The following is a 6,569-nucleotide window of genomic DNA, read 5'->3' as shown; positions in this document are numbered from 1 at the left end:
CCATGGAAATCAGCAGCTGGATCCTCTGCTGGATCTCCAGCCAGGTCCTCTGAGCAGGTCTCAGAGCTGAGCCCTGGTGGAGGCACATGGACCCACCTACAGCACAGCCACCAGGTGGGGTTCAGACCCCTTTTATTATTTCTTTTATTTAATACTTTTTAAAAGGTGATATTGCAGCAGGTGCCATTAAAAAAAAGAAAAAAAAATGAGGCAATTTTATATAGTCTGTGTAGGTCTCACTGCAGCACTTGAACTTCTTAAGAATTTTCTGCTTAAAGAAAAGCCAGTGAAGAGGCAAAAGGACAAAGGAAAATCAGGGAGAGAATGAAAACTTCCTGCTGTCAAAAAAAAAGTTGCCTCTATCCAACCAAAGTGCTTGTATTCTCATCCCTCAGAGCTACCCTGCAGCATCCCTCCTCCTGAACAGAACTCAGCTACATCCACCTCACGGACACATCCACTGTTGGGGCAGCTGGCTGATGAAGTCCAACTGGAAAAGAGCTGTACAGAGAGAGAAGGTGCTTCCACAGCAGCCTGCTCTGCCCTGGAGATGACCCCCCTCTACAGCACAGCCACCTCTTTCTGCTCCAGGTACCAGCAGGGTGCAAACAGCCCTGGAACACCAGGGAGGGTGTTTTTAAACCACTTCACAGTGTCCAAGCGCTGGCCTTGAGCCAAAGGCACCACACCAACACCTGCAGCCTGGCAGCCACGGCTGAGCAGCACCAGAGTCCAAACTACCCAGCTCTGCACCACCTCCTGACCTTCTCCCTGGGGTTCCCTTGGCTGGAGCAGGTGCCAGGTCCATCCCTCACAGCCTGCTCCCCAGGGCCCCCAATCTGCTCTGCCTCCAGATGCTGCCCAAGCCCCTCCCTGCACACAGGTGGGCTTCCATGCTCAAGAGACTCATCTGGAAAAAGGATCTTCCAAAGCTAGGTCACAGTCCTTCAGAAACAAGCACATGTGGGCTGTGCTGCACAACCAAGAGCGAGTTGTTATTCCTTTCAGAGGGAGTAATTAAGAGAGTGATGCAAGTTGCACATAAATACTCAAACCCACGCAATTAATTCTGCACTCGGACACCCAGACCTGAATCCAAACTCCTGGACAAACCTGCTGGATGAGCCTAAGACCAGATGATGGCAAAGTCAGCCACCACCAGCCCTGGCCTGGCTCTGCAGGCAGTCTGGGGCACCAGCCACCTGCTTGGACTTCATCCACTCCCAGGACACCCCAATGATGGTGATACTACATGGATTAACTCCACTTCTACGCAAGGACGCTCAAGGTGAGGGATTTGAGGAGGCAGGTTTGCTTTCCTTCACTAGTAACTAGATCCAGCTGGAGACACAGCTGGTGCCACCCTCCATGCTGGAGGGAAGGAAATAGCATGGGTGCTGGGGAAGGAGGAGATGGTGAAGGTGGACACAGGACAGAGGAGCAGAAGCAGCAGGTGAGAGCCACAGAGCTGCAGCAAGCCCTGTGACCCAAGGGAGGACGATGCCACCACCCACGCAGACACACGCTCAGAAATGTTACTCCTGGGTCAAAAAAGGGAAATTGATGTACATCACCCTGCACCCAAACCCCCCATCCCAAATCCAGGCAGCAGCAGCACAAGCCTGGGTGCTGTGGGAGATGTTTCCAGGCACCTCAGCAGCAGGAGGCCCTGCCCATGCAGGAAGCCCCAAGGGAGGACGATGCCACCACCCACGCAGACACACGCTCAGAAATGTTACTCCTGGGTCAAAAAAGGGAAATTGATGTACATCACCCTGCACCCAAACCCCCCATCCCAAATCCAGGCAGCAGCAGCACAAGCCTGGGTGCTGTGGGAGATGTTTCCAGGCACCTCAGCAGCAGGAGGCCCTGCCCATGCAGGAAGCCACCCCCACTGCCCCCCAGGTGCTGTCACCCCCCTGCCCAGCCCCGCCGCCTCCTCCCGTTGAACAGGTTGCTCCTCACCCGGGCAGCAGCGACTCCACGGCCTGATTGCACAACTGCACAACCAGCTCCTGCCTTCCTGAAACACCCAGAGCCGAATAATGATGCCTCGTCAACAGACATTTCCTGCAACACTGGTGTTATGGGCTCATTTCTTACTCAACGACCAGCTCAGAGCGAACGGATCCAGTGCCAAAGGGACAAAGCGTGGGACAATGATCCCAGTATTCCCACGAAAAGACACTCCTGCCTCCCAGCAGCACCCTGTCCTGAAATGCAACAGGGCTGCCAGGAGCTCAGGGCAGCAGAGAGCAGCAGCACGGCCAGGGACAGGAGAGGTACAACTTCCCAGTGATCCCAACAAAACGTGGCAGGAGGGAAGAGAAACCAGCATCAGGATTTTAGGGCCTGTGGGGATTTTCTGGCTTCTGCAGCTTTCTGGCAGCTAAAGAACACAACTGAGGAGTCCACAGGAAGACCAAAGGAAATTTGCAGCAGGGTGAGAAGGTGCAGGTACAACACAACTCCCTTAAAACAACAACCAAACCATTGCAGCTCCTGGAGTTCCTGGAGAACAACTGCTAGTGACAACACCACAAGACCCTGGGCAAACCAAAACCAAACCTCAGAAGATAATCTGGTGCAAACAATGTTAATGTCATATACCAGAAATCTTGACCTATCATTGTGAGGAGGGTAGGAGGCCATTTCAGAAAGGAGCAGCTCAGCCAGGCATCCATTTGGCCACTGTGACCCAAAGAATTAAAAACAATTGGCTATTTTCTACAACCAGTTGCTCAAGCAGCATTCTGAAAACAAAACCGATCCTGTTTCCAAGTCCTGCTGGGAACAAAGGGGGTCAGAGGCACAGCGGTGTCTGCCAGCCTCACGTCCCTGCTGCCTCCCAGTCCCACCCCACAGCCACCCAGAGCAGAACCACCAACACCTGGAAAACTGAAGGGTGCATTTCCCACACACCTGCACTGCATGAATTCAAAAAGCTAAACTGTTCCTTTCTTTCCGGCTGCTGAAATATTAATTAAAACGGAGGTGCAGCCTTCAAGATTAGCGAAGGCTTTACAGAGCTCGGACAGACAGAAGCTGGCAGCACAAGCTGTGCTGAAGGCTTCCCAAGCTCAGGCTGCCCTGCTCCTCGCACTGGAGGCTCCTTCCACGGGCGGTTTCCCCGAGGCGCCCGGGCAGGGCGGGAGGACGGAGGATGACCAAATAGTTCAGAAAATCAGACTGAAAATAACTTTTAACCCTAACACTTGACTAGATGGAGGAAATACAGAAATAGCATTTGGGTTTCTCTGGTTTTATGCTGGATTCTTAATAATTCAACACAATTTCTGCTCTTCTTGGTCTACTGATAATTATTTGGATCTGAACCCTCAACTTAATACTTTCATCAATGGTGGTGAAGAGACTTGTATTCTCTGTTGTGTTGGTATAAAATGGCTTAATTTTCTCTTAAATGATGAAATACTATTACATGTTTTAGAAGGAGGCATGTCTTGCCATTAGCATATGTAGACTGCAGTACTGTATAAGATGAGCTAAATGTCCTCCAGATTCCAAATAATTCCTATCCTGTGCTCTCTGAAGTGAGTGTTGATGGTCTTGTATTATTGGTTAAAATTATTGAAAAAACTCCAAACATTTTCACAGGGCTTTCTAATCAAAGGGCAGTAGGATAGGGCTGCCCTGGGAACAGGCCATCCTTGAAGCTGTCAGTGTGTACTATGTTATTTATATTTAATTTGCACTTAAAGGTGAGTATGTTTTCTCTCAAGAAAATGGTAACACTGGCCTAGTCAGCAAGTTGGGTGATTTTTAAAAAACCTGCATCTGCTGTTGCCTTAAGTTTGAATAGCTTTTCTGTAACGGGGTTTATAAACTTATACCCTAATTAAACTCTAGGTAGCTCAAACAAGGAGTAGGCTAGTAGATTACCCTATAATTCAGGCAAATTTGAGTTCACAGAATTGGCAGGTTTTAATCTCCAAGGTGTGAGATTATTGCTTGGTGTTTTTCACAATTAATACTACCTAAGGTTACAATGAGAACAGTCTCCCATTATTAGGTGTTAGAACACCTGTGCCATGCAAGTGAGAAACAAGGAACTGACTGTTCAACTGACAACTTGTGACCTCCCAGTTGCTCATTCGAGTACAGAGAGACCTGCTATAGATCCTTTATAAGGTTTCTTCATCTGTGAAAGTGAAGACAATCACATTATTTAGTGATACTGTGAAAACTAACAAATTACTGATTGTCAGGTATTCCTATCCTGTTTTATGAGCGTATGATGGCATGCCTTTTTTACCAAATTAAACATCTGTGTATTTTTGTCATAGAGTTCCCTTACCTTAATCAAACTAATTTTATGTACGCAACAAAGTTTGAGTTAGCAATACTTAGCAGATATGGAGAATTCCATGTTCACAAAGAACCTTACCAAAGTCAGCTGTGTGCTATAAAACCTTGGTTCCACTTGCACAGATGCTCTTGGAGAAGAGCTGCAGCCCACAGCACCTTCATCATTCAGTCTGGATTTTAAATTATGAAATATTTTTTCCCCAGTTTTCAGATTATGTAAATTAGATTTACACCTCAGAATTTGCAACACTTCTCATTTGGAAAGCACTGAATATTTTTCAATAGGTCCCTTCTAATTTTAAATATCTTAACATACCACAGTAAATAAGAACTTGATTGCTCCATTTTGTGATTTATTAGCTGGATGCTTTGAAATCCACCGTGGACAGAACTACTTCTGAACTAGAGGCTTCGAGAACACAAGTAACAAATCTGAAGAAAGAAATTCAGAAAAAACAAACCAGGTAAGAAGCAGACCTTTAAAAATATCATTTGTAAGGATTAGTAATGTAATCAAATCCTTAAGCTAGTAAAGAATCTTAAATAATTATGATTAAAGCCTCTAACTCTCTGGTTACTTCATGTCCTGAACCTGAGCACAGTTTCTGGCTCAGGGCAATTTAGGAAATGTTCTTGTTAATTCCTGATCTTAAAAGGCACAAAAAAATCAGTTAGGGTCTTGTTTATCATAGGGTAAAGGTTTGCCTGCTTTATTAGGCAGCTGCTCAGTAAGGCATGCTGCTTGGTTTTGCAGTGTTGTGTATGCAACATACATTTAACTTGTTACATTTTGTAATTCTGTTTAGATTAAGCTTTCTTAAAGAAACAAATGCAAGTCTTGCCACTAAACTGAAGCTTGTGACTGAGGAGACACTCAGTGCAGAAGACAAAGCTTTGAGGATGGAAGAAATAGTAATGGAAAGACAAAAAATTGTCAAGGTAAAATGTTTTTCATGGCTTCTGCAAATGAGGATTCATTTTAATTTGCAAGCTTTGTCTAGAAGAAACATTTATGGCTTGAAATGGAATGTCAGTATTAATATGACATGGAGCTGTTTCATCAACACTGAACAAAGGTACAAGTGCATATGTCAGTATCTGTGTTGGGAAAACGGTGGATGAAAATAAGTGGTCCTAGTAATTGAGAAGATGGTGTCCCTACATATTAACATAGGAAGCTGGAACTGTCATTGTACAGATGGGACATAAACCCAGGATTCTGACTGGATCTGTGCTCTGAGCAGGGCCTTTACCTCTGGCATCCACTAAAAGCTACTGACAACTTTTTGGCTAGATGGAAGTAACCGTTATTTACTGGAACGTTGCACAGTCACGTTTTGCTTCTGTTCCGTAACAACAGTGAAAAATTTGAAAGTCTTGCATGTTGCTTAGGTATTTTGGAGCTTATGTCTCCAAACATTCTATGCTATGAGCATGCTAAATGAGCAGGGAAATAGCGTGCTGAACGGCCTGAGGTTGGGAAGGTGGCCCCGCAGCTCCTCATGGGGAGGTGCCCAGCGCCCCGGTACCCTCAGACCTCCCGTGTCCCACCCCGAGAGGTGGCAAAGAGGGTGGGTGTCCGGGTGGGGCTGGCAACGCTCCCGCCTATGGGGCACGGGAGAAGAGACACCTTGGTTTTACCATGCCAGCAGCTCTGGAGGATGGCACTGTGAGTGAAGGTCCCTTGGGGGAGGAAGACCCTGCCACGAGTCCTGGGGAGGTCGGACTCATCTCCTCTGTGACCACACGGCTTGGCCAGGCTCCCCCAGGAATCAGTCCCGACTCCCTGAAGGAGCTTCAGGAAGAGAAGCCCGGGGCTGGCGGTGCTGGCAGACACTCCTCGGGAAGGCAGACCCCATCCCCAATTTCCTGCCCATTGTTTCCACCTCCGCTGGCCCGGTAGCTTCACCAGAAGAATGACAAAAATCCCCCCCGGCGGGTGCAGGGAAACAGGAAACCCTGAAATAGCCCAAGCTGGAAACACACGTCCAGGCATGGGGGGAGCAGGGCAGGAAGCCCCCAGCCTCCCACCTTGGAGGGACTGCAGGAAAGCTGGGGAAAGGCTTTTTGCAAGGGTATGGAGTGATAGGAAAAGGGGAGCTGCTTTTAATCTGAAAGAGGAGAGGCTGAAATGAGAGCCTGGGAGGAAGTTCTTGACTATGAGGGTGGTGAGAGCCTGGCCCAGGTTGCCCAGAGAAGCTGTGGCTGCCCCATCCCTGGCAGTGTTGAAGGGCAGGTTGGAT

The sequence above is a fragment of the Chaetura pelagica genome, unplaced genomic scaffold, assembly GCF_000747805.2.
Source record: "Chaetura pelagica isolate M959 unplaced genomic scaffold, ChaPel_1.0 scaffold938, whole genome shotgun sequence".
Lineage (NCBI taxonomy): Eukaryota > Metazoa > Chordata > Aves > Apodiformes > Apodidae > Chaetura > Chaetura pelagica.
This window is presented reverse-complemented; position numbering follows the sequence as displayed.